The sequence below is a fragment of the Gorilla gorilla genome, chromosome Y (genome assembly GCF_029281585.2).
Source record: "Gorilla gorilla gorilla isolate KB3781 chromosome Y, NHGRI_mGorGor1-v2.1_pri, whole genome shotgun sequence".
In the NCBI taxonomy this organism is placed as follows: Eukaryota; Metazoa; Chordata; class Mammalia; order Primates; family Hominidae; genus Gorilla; species Gorilla gorilla.
In genome coordinates, this window is record NC_073248.2 from 33,658,850 (window position 1) to 33,679,476 (window position 20,627).

The 20,627-nt window shown below is 38.9% G+C and overlaps 1 non-coding gene across 1 annotated transcript; it reads right to left on the bottom strand.

Moving 5' to 3' along the window:
• Positions 1 to 835: 835 nt before the first annotated feature.
• LOC129530451 (U6 spliceosomal RNA) lies at positions 836 to 938 on the bottom strand. The gene has a single exon (XR_008675830.1). It is a non-coding gene; the product is annotated as a U6 spliceosomal RNA (small nuclear RNA).
• Between the last annotated feature and the right edge of the window lie 19,689 nt (positions 939 to 20,627).

Consider the following 20,627-nt stretch of genomic DNA (forward strand, 5'->3'; position numbering starts at 1 on the left):
CATTTTACATTCCCCTGAGCAGTGCACAAGGATTTTAATTCCTTGCCAACACTTTTATTTTTTTTTTGAGATGGAGTCTTACTCTGTCACCAGGCTGGAGTGCGATGGCGTGATCTTGGCTCACTGCAACCTCCGCCTCCACGGTTCAAGTGATTCCCCTGCCTCAGCCTCCCAAGTAGCTGGGACTAAAGGCACGCGCCAACACACCCAGCTAATTTTTTGTATTTTAGTAGAGACGGGGTTTCACCGTGATGGCCAGGATGGTCTCAATCTCCTGATCTCATGATCCACCCACCTCAGCCTCCCAAAGTGCTGAGATTACAGGTGTGACCCACCACACCCAGCCAACACTTTTTAAATATTTCCTTGCATGCTAAAATTTTATTTTTATATTTCATTATTTATTTTTAGAGATAGGTCTTGCGTGTTGCCCAGGCTTGAGTGCAGTGGTGCTATCATAGCTCACTGCAGCCTCAGTCACCTGGGCTCAAGCAATCCTCCCTCCTCAGCCTCCCAAATAACTGGGACTACAGGCCCGTTTTGTTTTTTTGATAATAGCCATCCTAATAGTTATGAGGTGCTATCTCATTGTAGCTTTGATTTTCATTCCCCTAATGATTAGTGGCATTGAGCATTTTTTCATATGCTTATTGGTGGCCATTTTTATATCTTTGGATACATGTCCATTCAAATTTTTTGCCCATTTTTGAATCAGGTTGTTTATTTTTTGTTGTTGAGTTTTAGGAGTTCTCGATATATTCTGGATATTAATCCCATACAGATATGTGATGTGCAAATTTAAAAACTTTATTACATACATATATTTTTGCTTATAAAAAATATGGAATGCTTCATGAATTTGCTTGTCATCCTTATGTAGGGGCCATGCCAATCTCTGTTTTGTTCCAATTTTAGTATATGTACTGCAAAGTAAGCATTGATTTGCAATATTTTCTCCCACTCTATGGACTGCCTTTTTATTCTTTTGGTGTGTTTTTTGATATACTCTCTCAACAATTTTGTACACATGATTTGTTGAAATCAAGGAAAGCGTGGGCCGAAAAATCCAAACAAGTAGGTGTTAGGCTGCACTAAGCCCAGCTTCTAGTGTAATATATGCCCAGACACCTGGAGCTGGGTTTTATGGGGAAGACAGTTGTTCTGAGGCCAAGGCAGGTAGTATTAGTGATATTCTGAGACACAACAGCAAGGTCAGCTCTGAAAGCTGGCACTTGCTGGTGGCAACAGTTGCAGGGTATTTTGGGAACCAAGGAGGCTTTGTTTTGTGAGGCCTTCTCTGCACTGCCAGATTTAACCCTGGCACTGATTGATATCAGCCACTTTTGACTTTGATATGGAGAGAGCAGTATCAGGTACAGTAGTGAGATCACAGTGCTCTTTCCCCAGATTATTGGTAAAATCAAGTATTTTTCCTTGGAGATTGTCATTGCCAAACAAATGTGACATGCCGATGTTAGGAAGCTTTAATTTATTACCTGGCAGTTTTTCTAAATAGTTCCTTCATACTAGTAATTAAGTTAAAGGAGCTTAGAACACCTTGTTACTCTAGTAAAATTCGATGTGTCTTCAGGAATGCAAAATAGGAGGAAATGGACTTAAACTACATCAGAAGGAATCTGGGCCAAATGCAAAGAATTTCCCCATTATCATGCGTGACATCAAAAGCTTGTTTAGCCTGCTTCCCAAGAAAAGGAAAGACCTATCTCTCTGGAAGGTTTAGCATAGCTCTGTGTAGAGGCATGGTGTTGAAGTTCATGACCCTGGAAACAGTTTTATAAGTGGGCGAATCTGCTCATCTACCATGCTTCAGTCGTGAATGAGTCAGCAGCACAGCTGCCGATGGAGTGGGCAGAAGGGCATCTAAATTTAGTCGTTATTCACTTGAGAAGATTTTCAGGAACTATGTGTCTCTCATCCCTGCTTTAGTCTCTCATCCATGCTTTAGTCATATTCCTTCTTCTGGAGACAAAAAAAAAAAAAAAAAGCAAGAGAACAGTCACTCCAAGGTGCTTCATGAGAGTGAGTGTCCTACAACTCTGTTGATTGGTCTTACCTACAAGAATGATTCTCTTCCACCTTAACTGGGTGCATACTATTTTATTCATATAGCTCCTGAATTTAAGAATCCATGGGATTCTGAACATGAGAGAGGGAATTCTCTGCAGTTAGACTTACAAACAAGCTCCAGAATCTTGCTAGTTCAAAGACATTTTTAACCAAACTGCTTTCCTCCTGTAAGGTACTAGGGGTGGGGAGGGCTGTGATCATTGAGGACTAAGTACTTTTTGTTTTTTTTTCCCCTTGAGGCAGTTGCTGTGTGTTACACTGTTGCCTTAACAACAACAAAGTCAGAAACAATTCCAAGGGCTTATCTCCTTTAATCTTTACAAAACCTTATGAGGTAGGTGGTACTCGCAATGCTACAGATGAGTACATATGCTTATAGTTAGGTTAGATACCCCACTCTAGGTTGTACATATCAGCAGAGCTGGTACGCAAGCCCTGGTCTGTCTGACTCCAAAGCTGGTGCTTTTATTTATTTTACAAATAGAGATGGGGTCTCACTGTGTTGCACAGGTTCTCCTGGACTCAAGCAATCCTCTCACCTCAGCCTCTCAAAGTGCTGGGACTACAGGTGTGAGCCACCATGCCTAGCCAAAACTTTTTTTTTTTTTTTTTTTTTTTTGAGACGGAGTTTCGCTCTGTCGCCCAGGCTGGAGTGCAGTGGTGCGATCTCGACTCACTGCAAGCTCTGCCTCCCGGGTTCACGCCATTCTCCTGCCTCAGCCTCCCGAGTAGCTGGGACTACAGGCGCGCGCCACCATGCCCGGCTAATTTTTTGTATTTTTAGTAGAGACGGGGTTTCACCGTGTTAGCCAGGATGGTCTCGATCTCCTGACCTCGTGATCCACCCGTCTCGGCCTCCCAAAGTGCTGGGATTACAGGCGTGAGCCACCGCGCCCGGCCTTAGCCAAAACTTTTTTAAACAACATACCATCCTTCACTTTGTGGAGGGTATGGGGAATGATTTAGACAGTTGGCCTCCTTTATTTTCTGTAAGATGGTTCTTCACAGATTGATGATCGCCAAATTACATTTTTAGATTAGGCTAGTTTTGTTGTTCTTGTTGTTCTCTGAAACTTCCTTACAGTGTCGTTCCTGTAAAATTTTGTATCAAACTGGCTGTAGTGGCATGTAACTGTAGTCCCAGCTACTTGGAAGGCTGAGACAGAGGCTTTTTGAGCCCAAGAATCAATGACCAGCCCTGGCAACAGAGCAAGACCCTGTCTCAAAAATGTTTTTTATATCAAGGATTTGAGATTTATAAGACACAATATCACAAAATTTAAAAGAAGAGAACTGAAGTAGTGATGAGGTGAAGAAGATTAAGAAAAGGAGAGGAGAAGTAAGAGGGGAGGAAAGAGAAAAGACAAGTTTTCTCCCGTTTGATACCTGGACTAGCCGGGCTTATTTTAGGGCCTCTGGAATGTGGCTGCTGTTTGTTGTCTTTAAAGGCCAAAGAATGATCTTGAAAACATTGCTTCTAAAAGTCTGCTTGATAGTAGTGTGGACATTAGAGCTAAGTTTTTAGATTGTTCTTTCAGAGCCAAAGAAATTTTGCAACGCAGCAAGAAGCAATTGGCCCAGCTGTCCTGGCCTACACAGGTTTAGACGGCACATTTGACCTTCTTGATATAGGAGTATTACTAAGGGCAAAGAGTGTTTTTAGCACAACCTTTAAAATTCTTTTTTCTCATTGGACTTCAGTACCTTTTTGAAAGTGTCCCCTTCCATTTTTTTACTTAAAAATATTTATTTACAAAAAAGAAAAATAAATAAAATAAAAATGTTGATTTACAGTTTTTAGTGAGATACTCTGTGATAAGTTGGCTAGACCTTGCCATATGGGATTGCAAATGGGCAGACATACAATATATGACCAACTTAGTGATAAGCATACTTATGAACTATTTGTAAATATGATGAATAATTATGAAACATTTTACATGGTAAAGAACGGGATATACTTGTGGAAGTTGATAAACCTAAGAAAACATCATAGAAGAAATATAATTTCTGGAGCTGCTGTTGAAAACTAGACCATTATGAATACCGGCTATAAAAGTCAGATAGGCCAGAAGGTCAGATTGGAGGAATATATTATATAGCATCAAATCAAACCTAGAATGACATTTTTAGCTAATCTCAGTAACTGTAAAAGAAGTATCAAATATTTTGGGAAAAAAATAACAAAGATGCTGTTTGTAACCAAGTTATCTAATTAAATTTTCGTCTAAATGAAATCACCCTTTTTTCATTCATCACCTTTCTATGCAGGATTGATATGAGGTTTATCTCTGAAGGGAATTCCTGTAAGTTCCCTTGGTATCATATGTACTACTTAAGTCCTGTAGTTGCAAGGGCCCTCTAGAGTTCTAACTTTAATTCTTTCCACAGTAATCTTTTGCCATTTAAATAGTTGTTCATTATCACCATGAAATATCTTTTGGTATGCTTGATTAAAGACAGTGGTTATCAAACTGATCTCAGGATTCCTTTATACTTAAGAAATCATTTAGGACTCCCAAAATTTAACCAGGACTTTGTTTGTATTGATTATTATATGTTACTGAGAAATGTTTAAAATATGTAGTTATTAAATATGTACTTATTAAGTCATTTAAGGCAACAATGACCCAGCTTACATGTTAATATAAATGACATATTTTAATTAAAAATAGTGATATTGTTTTACATTTTTACAAATTTATTTTAATGTCTGTATTCAATCTGCTGTGATATATTATTTTGATGAAAGTATATAAAATCTGGCCTCTCAAAGGTATATATTTGGAAAAGGGAGGAGCATTTTAATAGTCTGTTCAAACAATTGTAGATGTTTTTCTTGGATATTATACCAAACTCCAACAAGTGATGGTTCGTTTCCTTTTTTTTTTTTTTTTTTGAGACACAGTCTCTGTGGCCCAGGCTGGAGTGCAGTGGTGCCATCCCGGCTCACTGCAACATCTCCCCCCTGGGTTCAAGTGATTCTTGTTCCTCAGCCTCCTGAGTACCTGAGATTACGAGTGTGCACCACCATACCTGCCTAGTTTTTGTATTTTTAGTAGAGATGAGGTTTCACCATGTTCGCTAGGCTGGTCTTAAACTCCTGACCTCAGGTGATCCACCTGCCTTGGCCTCCCAAAGTGCTGGGATTACAGGCATGAGCCACAACATCCGACCTGATAGTTTCTTAAATGTAAGTTTTAGAAATGGTAGTTGAAGACATGAGTTTCTTAAATGTTCATGCAGTGTGGAAACTGAAACCATGTCAATGGACTTTTCTTACTCTGTTACATTAAAACACATTAGTCTAACTTGTACTTTGAATGAATCTTTTACTTCGTGTGTGATTTTCTAACACTATGCATTTGTTTATTTGGAAAATATAGGTTGATTGAGTTACAGAGATCTTACAAATCTAAATGCATTTCATTATATAATATCAAATCAGATTTGTTGATAGTCAAACAGATCTTATCAGAAAAGTGAATACTGGGATGCTGTCAAGCTCATGGTGGTAGCTGTTTCTGGAATTCTTATTTTCACTTGGATGGTCACATTTTATTGCAACACATACTGGTTATTTTCTCTGAGTGACAGGCTTACTTTGTTCATTTTCAAGACCAAATAATCATAATTTGTTGGTTATTCTTTTGAATAAAAATGGTGTTACTTTGATTTTAAAAGTGGCTAGTTCATCTCACACCTGAAGCAGATGCACAAGTGGTGTGTTTTTATTTTTATTTTTGTTTTTGTTTTCGAGACATGGTCTTGCCCTGTCACCCAGGCTGGAGAGCAGTGATCACAGCTCACTGCAGCCTCGACCTCCCAGGCTTAAGCCATCCTCCCACCTTAGCCTCCCAAGTAGCTGGGACTACACGTGCGTGCCACCATGCCTAGCTAATTTTTAATTTTTTTGCAGAAATGGGGTCTATGTTGCTCAGGCTGGTCTTGAACTCCTGGGCTCAAGCAATCCTACCACCTCAGCCGCTCAAAGTGTTGGGATTACAGGCATAAGTTACCGTGCCTGGCCCGAGGTGCTTTTTCCTAGAATCAACCATCATACCTCAAATGCAGCAGAAGTGCTTTACGTATACTTTCCATTTTCTCACACAGAATATTAAAAAAAAACATTTCTACTATTTCTTCAAGGTTATTCTTAAGTGAAACTGGCTTTCTTTTTTATTTTTTTAACTGTACGTGGTGAGGGAATATAGTGCCTGCTGGTGGTTTTTGATGCCATTGTCTTGGTTCATGTTAAGGCACCAGCGGTTTTACTCACCATTGCTTTTGCATCATTAGTGTAAATGTCAATACAATGAAAATGCAAGTAATATCTTAATATTATTATGAAAATCCTTTGTTTTGGATAATTCTTCCTGAGCTGAAGTTTTAGCCTTGTTTTTTAAAGGAGGGGATTAAAAGGCAAGTTTTAAAAAGGGAGTCTCATTTGTTTGTTGGTCCTGAATTATCCCAGTGGTTTTGTAACCGTCCAAGCCTTGCTAATGATTACCATTTTTCACATGTGGGCCTTCTACCACATTTTTATTCTGTAGCTATGTCAAGACCTTTTGGTTTTTTTAGATCTCATTGCTGTTTGTGACTCTTTCTGTTAGTCTTATGGCGAGCCTAAAGCCTTTATTCAGAAAGCTTCTGCTTTCTCCTAATTGCTGCCATGAAATGAGCAGATGAGACTCCCTAACCATCCATAACTGCAAGCATACTTTGTCATAGTGTTTGAAGCCATTCAGAAAATATATGAAAATACATTTTTTCAGTTTGAAATGATCACCCTACCCTTTCTCACCAAAGCAGTGTTTGTTAAGCAATTCTAGAGTCGTAAACTACAACTTCCCACTGAGAAAAATTGCATTTGATCCTGTGTGATTTTTTCTTTTTTAAATGAATGAAGGAATGATTTTTTTAAATAATAGAAACAGGGTCTCACTATGTTACCCAGGCTGGCCTCAAACTCCTGGCTTCAGGCGATCCTCTGATTATTTTCTTTTAAAATTAATAAGCATCTGTGACAAATAGGTGGCAGTGAAATAAAATAAAATTCATATACAAATCAGTGTTTTGTAACATACTTTCCTTTTTATAATATAATGATGAAACAGCTTATTCATTTGTAGCACTTTAGAAATCGCTTTCACAATTAATCCTAATAATACTATAAATAAGATTTAAGTGTCATAAGCCGGGTGCAGTGGCTCACACCTGTAATCCCAGCACTTTGGGAGGCTGAGGTGGGTGGATGACCTGAGGTCGGGAGTTCGAGACAAGCCTGACCAACATGGAGAAATCCCATCTCTACTAAAAATACAAAATGAGCCAGGTGTGGTGGCACATTCCTGTAATCCCAGCTACTAGGGAGGCTGAGGCAGGAGAATCGCTTGAACCTGGGAGGCAGAGGTTGTGGTGAGCCGAGATCATGCCATTGCACTCCAGCCTGGGCAAAAAGAGTGAAACTCTGTCTAAAAAAAAAAAAAAAAAAAAAAAAGATTAAGTATGATTATACATGAAACTGTGTTTCACAGTTTAGATATTAAGGCATGGAGACATTTAAGAGCTTGCATAAGATCACAAAGCCTAGAAGTCATGCTCTGGACACAGTATGGAAGAAATAGAAATTAATGTATTATTAGAACTGCTGGGCATTGTCAATGCCCAGAGCAGTGTCTGGCACATAGTGGAACTCAATGAATACTTGTTGAATGAATGAACGGGCTTTTCTTTTCAGGCCTGTATTGATGAAAATCTGGACATGGTGAAGTTTCTGGTGGAGAAGAGAGCCAATGTAAACCAGCAAGACAAAGAGGGCTGGACACCCCTTCATGCAGCAGCTTCCTGCGGCTATCTCAACATAGCAGAGTGAGTGAGTCTCTGTGTGTGTAGCTTTGCAGTATTTGTAGGAATAGCCTTCATTTCTCCTCTATTCTTAGGAATTTGAATTTTATAAATAGTTATAATCTGTCTTTATTACAGATTACAAAAGCAGAAAGTTGAATTATCTTTAAGACATAACTAATACAATGGTTTGTAAAGCTGCTAAATCCACAGTTTTTTAGTTGAAATTCTTTTTGTTTGCTTCTATTTTCAGGTAATTTATAATTTGCTGGGATATGCAGAGGTAGCTGTTCCACTGTCTGGGTTCATTTTCTGAACAACTGTAGCTGGGCACGTATATAGGCAGGCCTGGAGATGTTTTTCTGGATTCTTTGTAAACCTATTTCATTGTTTTTTTAAAAAAATCAGTGCTCAGTACAAATGAAGATAAAAAATGCCTAGCATACCAGTCACAGCACTCGTGTAGTTAATAGCAGAAGAATGAGCCTAAACAGGTGGAACAAAGGAAAGGTGGGCACTGGCATGTGTTGTCCACATCAGTTGAATGGGAATATTTAATAAGATACATTAGGAGCTACTAATCTCCAGGACAACTAGTTGCCCCTCCCGTGGGTGGAAGAATCCTGACCATGTGGTACCTGAGATATAAGAGGCACTGAATAAATATCTGTTGTGTGAAGGAATGATCGGGGAGTTTATTTTTAAACAAGGAAACAGCTTTAAAATGGCAGTCGAAACATCTTTAAAATAAGGCAGTTGAGTGTATCCTAGATGAGGGTAAATTTATATTGTTAAGGTAAATTCCCTAAATAAAATCATGATATTCTATGCTCCTTTGAAAATCAGATTGCTTGTGTGAAGGCCCTTTTCAATAATATGATTAGAGCTCCATTACATTTCTCCTGTCCAGGAAACAGCAGGGAGAATTTTGTTGGCAGCTGTGTAGAGGCCTGAGAATGACTTCCCACAGAATCTGATTTGCCCAGGTTTCCTAAGGGAGAGCCTGAGTTGCTAGGTTTGCTGCTGACCCAGGGATGCTCAGTGGGAGAAGTTAAACAAAGGGAGAGTCAGAGCCAGAGAAACTTTAGGCAGCAGCACTGGTGTTTGACTGGGCTGCTTGTTCTAAAAAGTGGATGACTGGCTTGGCCCCAGAGCCAACAGAAATAAACAATGCAGTTTTCTTCACTCTTGATTCCTCCGTCTGTTCCAATTTAGTAAAAGTCAGTAACCTCTTCATCCCCTAGGCTGCCCATTTTCAGAGTCTAACGGGAAGGAGGGCTCTTATTCTTAGTCTTATCCAGTAACATCAGAATTCTGATGCCTAAGAGTTGAGGTGATTTTACTTAAAACATTTATTTAAGAAACATTTATAGAACATGTTGGCCTTTCAATTGCTATTTGTTCAGGTGGCATGCTTGTGATATTTGAGCTACCAAATCTCATTACATTCAAGGATTCAATTTTTTCCTAAGTTTTTTCTTTCACTTTTCTAAGGAGAGCTCATGCTTAGAATTAGGATCACTTGTGCTGGCATTATCCTCCTGTGTGTGAAGCTAAGTACAGAGAATGATTGTAATTGCTTTTTTTTTTTACAGTGATTTCTTTAATTCATCTTTATGAACAAATATATTTCTTCTGGAAGTAAGTTCAAAATGTAACAATCTCTAGCTCAAACAAATATTACCTTGAATGAAATAAATCTGTGAGAGCTACTATTTCCTAAGACAGATTATTATAAATTAAACTTGGAAGTCTGACCAGGAGAGAGGTGATCTAGACCAGATTCCATTGCAGAGGTGGGGTGGCGGTAGAGATGGCCTTCTTTATTTTATTTTTCACTATGCATATCATTATTAGACAGGTTTTGACTTCACTATCATCTATTTATTTGCAGTATGTAGCATTTTTTTAATATGCAATGGAAAAAAAAAACATTGTACTGTTCATTTCGGTTGCTTTACCTCAGGGCCAATGGAGAATGTTGTAAATAAGATCAGTCCGTGATCACCTTGTCGTTTTTATTTTTGTATCTTAAAGATCTTAGACTTTATGCTCTTATTCCCAGAATCATTAGGAACTCTAAATTTCAAGGGAGTAGAAATGAATACAGGCAAACTGGCTTTCTAGGAAGAATCCAAGTACATTCTATTTCATGTTTCATGGTGATCTTTTTGTCTCAGTATGTTGCATCAAAAGCAGGGAGCTTCAGAGGCTTTTTTCCTCATTTTAAAATGAGTTCACGTTCAATGCTAGTTAGCTGGGTGTTTTAACATTTTTTTAATGAATAAATGTTTCACTTAGAAGCAGCAGATTGACCCAAACATACAGCATTTGGCTTTGTAGTTTACTGAGGTGCTAATTTATTCTCAGTTTTTGAACATATTTCATTTTCTTTCTTCCTCCCTTAGGTTAGTAGCATAAAGACCTTGTATTGGTGTTGAGTTAGGAAGGACAAGAAGGCCTTATTTTCTAGGGGCATATTTATTGAGCTAGTGGCTGTTTGTGAGCCTTTGGGCAACTGTAAGGATTCTCAGAGATAAAGTAGAAATTACTTCACAGGTTGATATTTATTCTTGTCCAGGTAAAAGTAAAAATAAAGAGGTTTTTAACTTTTTTTTTTTTTCCTAGAACTGGAGAAAATGGAAAAACAGAGAGCCAAGTTACTTTCTAAAAATTTGTCTTCTTGATTGTAGAACGTGGGAAAAGCAGGGTCCTGTATACCCGAGTGACATTGTGCCTGATCCAGTAGGGATGGAATAGACGTCAGAGTAGAGTGGTTAAGATATTTCGTGTAATTCAAGCAGTATTTATGGAATACCAAGAGAAAAAAGCAAGTGTCAGATGCCATGGCGATAATAATTAGGAAGACCCAGTTGTTGCTATGAACCAAAAAGTATCTGAGACAGGTCTCAATCAATTTAAAAGTTTATTTTACCAAGGTTAAAGACGCGCACCCCGGAGACAGATCTGTGCCTTTCCCCAGAGATCAAGTTGAGAGCTTCAATACTTAAAAGGGAAAAGCAGCCTGGAGGGGAAAAGGGGAGGGCATGGTCACATTCCTGAATTCACATGTAGCCAGAGAAAAGGAGCAAGTAGGGGAATAGTCAATTACATGTTCATCTCACGCTCAGTAAATCTCACTTTACATAAGATAATGTGAACATAGAGGTAAACATAGAACCTGTGGAGATATTTAACTTTGTATCTATAGCTATCTGCTTAGGAACAAAAGGTAAGGCAGCTTCTTGCATGACTCAGCTTTCAGCTTAATTTTTTTTCTTTTGGAATAGTGAAATTAGGGTCCCAAGTTTTTATTTTCCTTTCACATTGCCTTCAAGTAGCTTTCAGTCTGATGGAATGATTGCATCGAGGTACAGTGTAAGTCATAACCAAGGTCTAGAATTAGTGTTTGTTGGGGAGGAGAAGAGGGAGTATGGGGTTAAAGGAAGGAAAGAGGGAATTCAGTTTGTGAGAACAGGCAAAGGTTTCATGAAGGCAAAAGCATTTTAAATGAACTTCGAAAGAAGTGAAAGGTTTCTACATGGGAAAAGAGAAGGGAGACTGTTCCACCTAGTTGGAAGAAACAAGCTGAGGGAGAGAGCTGGGTGAGAGTTGATGTGTTTGGGAACAGTAAGTGGTTTAGTTTGATTATAGAGTATAGGGTACACTTCAATCCAGGAAACATTTGTTGAGTGCTTACTACGTGTATTATTTGCATTTTGATATTTCAGGGTTGGGGAGGTGTAGCTGAATATTCCTTTTGCTTAAGGGAGAGGAATCAGAAGAGAGGAGCTGTTGAATATGTGGAAATGAAGGGTAATTTATGAACGGAATACTAGGACTTGATAGAAGTAAGAATACAAATAGAGGGAGTTAGTTTTGGAATTGAATAAGGTCTGTCTTCCTCTGAGACTATAAAGGGAAAGAAAGAGATGGTTAAAAGGTGAATTGTGAAGGCTTTTGAGCTTTATACGTATAGAATTGATCTATAAATTAACAAACATTTGTTGAGGCCCTATTATACCAGGTACTAGGCACTGAGAAAGCAAAAACATGGTCTTAATCTAATCTCTATTGATTCTTTTCCCTCTGCCAACTTTTTTTTTTTTTTTTTTTTTGAGATAGAGTCTTGCTCTGTCACCCAGGCTGATCTTGGCTCACTGCAACCTCCACCACCTGGGTTCAAATGATTCTTGTGCCTCAGCCTCCTGAGTAGCTGGGACTACAGGTGCCTGCCACCATGCCCGCCTAAGTTTTGTATTTTTAGTAGAGATGGGTTTCACCAGGTTGGTCAGGCTTGTCTCAAACTCCTGGCCTCAAGTGATCCGCCCACCTCAGCCTCCCAAAGGATTATAGGGGTGAGCCACTGTGTTTGGCTCCCTCTGCCAATTCTTTGAATGCAGTGGCCAGTGGCCATATATTATCTCTCTCTTTTTTTTTTTTTTTTTTAATCTCCTACAGTGTCTAAAATGTGGTTCCCATGGCCAGGTGCAGTAGCTGACACCTGTAATCCCAGCACTTTGGGAGGCCCAGGTGGGCGGACTACTTGTGGTCTGAAGTTCAAGACCAGCCTGACCAACATGGCGACATGCCATCTCTACTAAAAAAATACAAAAAATTAGCTGGGCCTGGTGTCACGTTCCTGTAATCCCAGCTAATCAGGAGGCTGAGGCAGGGGAATTGCTTGAACCTGGGACGTGGAGGTTGCAGTGAGCCGAGATCGCACCATTGCACTCCAGCCTGAGTGACAGATAAAGACTCTGTCTCAAAAAAAAAAAAAAAGTGGTGTCTTCAATATAGTAGGGGACCAGTAAATGTTTATTAAATTGTTGAATGGATTGAAGTCTAATTTGAAGCATTTTTCTTTCTCCTTTAAACACTTCTGAGTATTTGATAGAGCTCCTAGTGTTATTAGGGTTCTCGCTGGCCCAAAAGTGACTTGATCTAAAGAAAAGATGAACTAGATTTGAAGTCAAGACTGGGGCTGTACCCTCTGCCATTACCCGCTATGTGGTTTTGAGAAAATTACTTAATATGTATGAACCTCAATTTCTTAAAGTCATGGTAATAATACCCACATTGCCCACTTCATAATGTTGCCTAAGACTTATGATATAATTTTATGTGAAAGCACTCTGAAAATCAAAAAGGATCTATGTAAAGTATTGAATTATCAGACCTTTCTTTTTCAGAATCAAGTATTCTATTTGGATTTAGAATTTAATTCTTTAACGTTTTAATATTTCTTGTTAAGTAATTTAGTTTCGTCTTAGAGTAGAGGAAGATTTCATGTGGATGTCTGGTTGATAGGAGAGTTTTATGGAGGCATAATTTAGGCACATTTATGCAAATTTAAATGCACACTTTATTCTTCTATTTTCACACCCACAGCACGACTTAATAAGCTCCAATGTGGAACTGGGCTGCATGCCTTCTTTATGTAACTTAGAAATTCTCTTGCCATCCACTGGGAGTGAGAGGATGGGAGTTAGTAACATGAGTGTGAAATAAATCCTGTTTGTTGGCATTGCTCTAGTCAGGAAATGGGGAAGCCTTCAGTCTTAATTATTGAAGTTTAAGGCACATAGAAATTAATAATGGAATATCTTAACTGAGACCATATTTTAAACTCAAAATAGAGACTTAGCTGTGTATTGAATGCCAGATGCATGGGTAAAATTTATATTAGATTGACGGATAATATTGATCCTGGATCTTGTTTATGCAGGTATTTCATTAATCATGGAGCCAGTGTAGGTATTGTCAATGGTGAAGGTGAAGTTCCCTCTGACCTTGCAGAAGAGCCAGCCATGAAGGATCTTCTTCTGGAGCAAGTAAAGAAGCAAGGTAACCTCATGGATTGGAGGGGGCCAGGAAAGATTCTCAAACACTGCCATTTACAGAAAATAATCCATTTGCTGTGCAGAGCATTTCACTATCACACGACAGGAGAGGATTTGATCTGTCTGCACTGCATTAATAATTAATCCAGCATCATGTATCCTCATAATAACTCAGACAAGAATAGGCCAGATGTCAAAAGGATGACCAGTCATTCCTTGTTTTTGCCATTCAGAGGTTGCATACCCATCATACAATTAAGAATGACCTGATGAGGAGTGTGAACATTTCTTAGTGTGTGTATGCATGGTATTGGGATACAGTGTAAATTTGAGAATTGGTTAAATTCAGTTTGTGACTTTGCATCTTTTCCCTTGTTGAGAGCTAAAAGTGGTGCTGATAAAAATATGTATTGTAACTAACCATGAGAATTAGTATAATAATTTGTTAAGGTGAGGAAGCTAACTTAGAATAATATATTCTAAAAATGCTTATTCTTATTTTATAGTTTTAGGAGAATCGATTTCACAGAATAGGACGGAATTTTTCAACCTGGAAGTCCCTGGGTTCTTTTTCCACCACAAAACTCTATGGACAAGATTTGTAGTGATTTTTTTTTTTTATCCTTCTGCTAAACTACCTTACTCACAATCTTGCAGTTCATCCCAGAGGATTCAGCTCCAGTGGTCTTTCCCAATATGAACTTCTAGAACAGTCAGGGCCAATTCTTGCTATGCACGTTGTTTACATATTATCCAAAACTGCTTTTGTGCTACAACAGCAGAGTTGAGTAGTAGTGATAGATTGGATGAACCACAAATCTGAAAATATATATTGGCCCTTTGGAGAAAGTATGCTGATCCTACCTTAATATAGTGATGTTCTAGGTCAGTAACTACTTGCTTTTGCTGCCTTTCATGTACAGTTTCTGCGTCCTATTTTTTTGTTTGTTTGTTTGTTTGTTTTTTGTTTTTGAGACAGGGCCTCACTCTGTTGCCCAGGCTGGAGTGCAGTGGTGCCATCTCAGCTCCTTGCAACCTCTGCCTTTCAGGTTCTAGTGATTCTCCTGCCGCAGCCTTCTGAGTAGCTGGGATTACAGGTGTGCACCACCATGCCTGGCTAATTTTTGTATTTTTTGGTAGAGACAGGGTTTCACCATGTTGGCCAAGCTGTTCTTAAACTCCTGACCTCAAGTGATCCACCTGCCTTGGCCTCCCAAAGTGCCAGGATTAAAGGCGTGAGCTATAGCGCCTGGCTTTGTGCCCTATTGAATTGAAGAATTTTATGCTTAGTTTAACCTCCAGCCTCAATCAGTTTTATCTCCTAAGATTTGCTTTAAAATGTACAAACAACTTTAAAAAAATCAGTTTTAAAAAATAGTTTTGATTAGAGAAACCACTTTTTCTGTTTTGATTGCTGACTCTTCATTGAGGGAACATACTCTATTGAAAGGGGTATTCATATATATGTTTAACTTTCCAGCACTGCTAACATTTCTTTGTGTTTGGAGTACTGATCTGTTTTAAATTGGTTACTTCTTCATCCCATCCATCTCCCAAAATCACACAGATAATACTTAGGTAGTTGACAGGTTCTCTCTTTTTTTTTTTTTTTTTTTGAGACAGAGTCTCACTGTGTCTCCCAGTCTGGAGTGCAGTGGCTCAATCCCAGCTGATTGCAACCTCCACCTCCCAGGTTCAAGCAATTCTCATGACTCAGCCTCCCAAGTAGCTGGGATTACAGGTGCCCACCACTATGCCCAGCTCATTTTTGTATTTTTGGTAGAGACAGGGTTTCACCATGTTGATCAGGCTTGTCTCGAACTCTGACCTCAGGTGATCCAACCACCTAGGCTTTCCAAAGTGCTGGGATTACAGGCATGAGACACCTCACCCAGCAGTTTCTCTTTTAAGAGCTGAAAGGGAGTAGACCAAGCACAAGACTGCTAATGAATGTAAAACTTTTTGAATGGGTATGTTTGTATTTGGGACATTTTATTATTTTGTATAATGGGGTATGCCTCACCCTAACCCCTTTTCACTGGCACAGATATTGGAGAGTTATTGGCTAAAGGGAAGAACTCCTGGAGTTCTTTCATAATGTTTTTTTTTTGTATACTCTTATAGTATTTTTTTTTATTATTATACTTTAAGTTTTAGGGTACATGTGCTCAATGTGCAGGTTAGTTACATATGTATACATGTGCCACGCTGGTGCGCTGCACCCACTAACTCATCATCTAGCATTAGGTATATCTCCCAGTGCTCTCCCTCCCCACTTCCCCCACCCCACAACAGTCCCCAGAGTGTGATGTTCCCCTTCCTGTGTCCATGTGTTCTCATTGTTCAATTCCCACCTATGAGTGAGAATATGCGGTGTTTGGTTTTTCGTTCCTGCGATAGTTTACTGAGAATAACGATTTCCAATTTCATCCATGTCCCTACAAAGGACATGAACGCATCTTTTTTATGACTGCATAGTATTCCATGGTGTATATGTGCCACATTTTCTTAATCCAGTCTATCATTGTTGGACATTTGGGTTGGTTCCAAGTCTTTGCTATTGTGAATAATGCTGCAATAAACATACATGTGCATGTGTCTTTATAGCAGCATGATTTATAGTCCTTTGGGTATATACCCAGTAATGGGATGGCTGGGTCAAATGGTATTTCTAGTTCTAGATCCCTGAGGAACTGCCACACTGACTTCCACAGTGGTTGAACTAGTTTACAGTCCCACCAACAGTGTAAAAGTGTTCCTATTTCTCCACATCCTCTCCAGCACCTGTTGTTTCCTGACTTTTTAATGATTGCCATTGTAATTGGTATGCGATGGTATCTCATTGTGGTTTTGATTTGTATTTTTCTGATGGCCAGGGATGATGAGCATTTTTTCATGTGTTTTTTGGCTGCATAAATGTCTTCTTTTGAGAAGTGTCTGTTCATGTCCTTCGCCCACTTTTTAATGGGGTTGTTTTTTTCTTGTAAATTTGTTTGAGTTCATTGTAGATTCTGGATATTAGCCCTTTGTCAGATGAGTAGGTTGTGAAAATTTTCTCCCATTTTGTAGGTTGCCTGTTCACTCTGATGGTAGTTTCTTTTGCTGTGCAGAAGCTCTTTAGTTTAATTAGATCCCATTTGTCAATTTTGTCTTTTGTTGCCATTGCTTTTGGTGTTTTAGACATGAAGTCCTTGCCCGTGCCTATATCCTGAATGGTAATGCTTAGGTTTTCTTCTAGGGTTTTTATGGTTTTAAGTCTAACATGTAAGTCTTTAATCCATCTTGAATTAATTTTTGTATAAGCTGTAAGGAAGGGATCCAGTTTCAGCTTTCTACATATGGCTAGCCAGTTTTCCCAGCACCATTTATTAAATAGGGAATCCTTTCCCCATTGCTTGTTTTTGTCAGTTTTGTCAAAGATCAGATAGTTGTAGATATGTGGCATTATTTCTGAGGGGTCTGTTCTTTTCCATTGATTTATATCTCTGTTTTGGTACCAGTACCATGCTATTTTGGTTACGGTAGCCTTGTAGTATAGTTTGAAGTCAGGTAGTGTGATGCCTCCAGCTTTGTTCTTTTGGCGTAGGATTGACTTGGCGATGCGGGCTCTTTTTTGGTTCCATATGAACTTTAAAGTAGTTTTTTCCAGTTCTGTGAAGAAAGTCATTGGTAGCTTAATGGGGATGGCATTGAATCTGTAAATGACCTTGGACAGTATGGCCATTTTCACAATATTGATTCTTCCTACCCATGAGCATGGAATGTTCTTCCATTTGTTTGTATCCTCTTTTATTTCCTTGAGCAGTGGTTTGTAGTTCTAATTGAAGAGGTCCTTCACATCCCTTTTAAGTTGGATTCCTAAGTATTTTATTCTCTTCGAAGCAATTGTGAATGGGAATTCACTCATGATTTGGCTCTCTGTCTGTTATTGGTGTATAAGAATGCTTGTGATTTTTGCACATTGATTTTGTATCCTGAGACTTTGCTGAAGTTGCTTATCAGCTTAAGGAGATTTTGGGCTGAGACAATGGGGTTTTCTGGATATGCAATCATGTCATCTGCAAATAAGGACAATTTGACTTCCTCTTTTCCTAATTCAATACCCTTTATTTCCTTCTCCTGCCTAATCGCCCTGGCCAGAACTTCCAACACTATGTTGAATAGGAGTGGTGAGAGAGGGCATCCCTGTCTTGTGCCAGTTTTCAAAGGGAATACTTCCAGTTTTTGCCCATTCGGTATGATATTGGCTGTGGGTTTGTCATAGATAGCTCTTATTATTTTGAAATACGTCCCATCAATACCTAATTTATTGAGAATTTTTAGCATGAAGCATTGTTGAATTTTGTCAAAAGGCTTTTCTGCATCTTTTGAGATAATCATGTGGTTTTTGTCTTTGGTTCGGTTTATATGCTGGATTACATTTATTGATTTGCATATATTGAACCAGCCTTGCATCCCAGGGATGAAGCCCACTTGATCATGGTAGATAAGCTTTTTGATGTGCTGCCGAATTCGGTTTGCCAGTATTTTTTGAGGATTTTTGCATCCATGTTCATCAAGGATATTGGTCTAAAATTCTCTTTTTTGGTTGCGTCTCTGCCAGGCTTTGGTATCAGGATGATGCTGGCCTCATAAAATGAGTTAGGGAGGATTCCCTCTTTTTCTATTGATCGGAATAGTTTCAGAAGGAACGGTATCAGTTCCTCCTTGTACCTCTGGTAGAATTCGGCTGTGAATCCTTCTGGTCCTGGACCCTTTTTTGTTGGTAAGCTATTGATTATTGCCACAATTTCAGATCCTGTTATTGGTGTATTCAGAGATTCAACTTCTTCCTCGTTTAGTCTTCAGAGAGTGTATGTGTCGAGGAATTTATCCATTTCTTCTAGATTTTCTAGTTTATTTGCATAGAGGTGTTTGTAGTATTCTCTGATGGTAGTTTGTATTTCTGTGGGATCGGTGGTGATATCCCCTTTATCATTTTTTATTGCATCTATTTGATTCTTCTCCCTTCTTTTCTTTATTAGTCTTGCTAGCGGTGTATCAATTTTGTTGATCCTTTCAAAAAACCAGGTCCTGGATTCATTAATTTTTTGAAGGGTTTTTTGTGTCTCTATTTCCTTCAGTTCTGCTCTGATTTTAGTTATTTCTTGCCTTCTGCTAGCTTTTGAATGTGTTTGCTCTTGCTTTTCTAGTTCTTTTAATTGTGATGTTAGGGTGTCAATTTTGGATCTTTCCTGCTTTCTCTTGTGGGCATTTAGTGCTATAAATTTCCCTCTACACACTGGTTTGAATGTGTCCCAGAGATTCTCGTATGTTGTGTCTTTGTTCTCGCTGGTTTCAAAGAACATCTTTATTTCTGCCTTCATTTCGTTATGTACCCAGTAGTCATTCAGGAGCAGGTTGTTCTGTTTCCATGTAGTTGAGCAGTTTAGAGTGAGTTTCTTAATCCCGAGTTCTAGTTTGATTTCACTGTGGTCTGAGAGATAGTTTGTTATAATTTCTCTTCTTTTACATTTGCTGAGGAGAGCTTTACTTCCAAGTATGTGGTCAATTTTGGAATAGGTGTGGTGTGGTGCTGAAAAAAATGTATATTCTGTTGATTTGGGGTGGAGAGTTCTCTAGATGTCTATTAGGTCTGCTTGGTGCAGAGCTGAGTTCAATTCCTGGGTATCCTTGTTGACTTTCTGTCTCGTTGATCTGTGTAATGTTGACAGTGGGGTGTTAAAGTCTCCCATTATTAATGTGTGGGAGTCTAAGTCTCTTTGCAGGTCACTCAGGACTTGCTTTATGAATCTTGGTGCTCCTGTATTGGGTGCATATATATTTAAGACAGTTAGCTCTTCTTGTTGAATTGATCCCTTTACCATTATGTAATGGCCTTCTTTGTCTCTTTTGATCTTTGTTGGTTTAAAGTCTGCTTTATCAGAGACTAGGATTGCAACCCCTGCGTTTTTTTGTTTTCAGTTTGCTTGGTAGATCTTCCTCCATCCCTTTATTTTGAGCCTATGTGTGTCTCTGCACGTGAGATGGGTTTCCTGAATACAGCACACTGATGGGTCTTGACTCTTTATCCAATTTGCCAGTCTGTGTCTTTTAATTGGAGCATTTAGTCCATTTATATTTAAAGTTAATATTGTTATGTGTGAATTTGATCCTGTCATTATGATGTTAGCTGGTTATTTTGCTCATTAGTTGATGCAGTTTCTTGCTAGTCTCGATGGTCTTTACATTTTGGCATGATTTTGCAGTAGCTGGTAACGGTTGTTCCTTTCCACATTTAGCGCTTCCTTCAGGAGCTCTTTTAGGGCAGGCCTGGTGGTGACAAAATCTCTCAGCATTTGCTTGTCTATAAAGTATTTTATTTCTCCTTCACCTATGAAGCCTAGTTTGGCTGGATATGAAATTCTGGGTTGAAAATTATTGTCTTTAAGAATGTCAAATATTGGCCCCCACTCTCTTCTGGCTTGTAGAGTTTCTGCAGAGAGGTCAGCTGTTAGTCTGATGGGCTTCCCTTTGAGGGTAACCCGACCTTTCTCTCTGGCTGCCCTTAACATTTTTTCCTTCATTTCAACTTTGGTGAATCTGACAATTATGTGTCTTGGAGTTGCTCTTCTCGAGGAGTATCATTGTGGTGTTCTCTGTATTTCCTGAATCTGAATGTTGGCCTGCCTTGCTAGATTGGGGAAGTTCTCCTGGATAATATCCTGCAGAGCGTTTACCAACTTGGTTCTATTCTCCCCGTCACTTTCAGGTACACCAATCAGACGTAGATTTGGTCTTTTCACGTAGTCCCATATTTCTTGGAGGCTTTGTTCGTTTCTTTTTGTTCTTTTTTCTCTAAACTTCCCT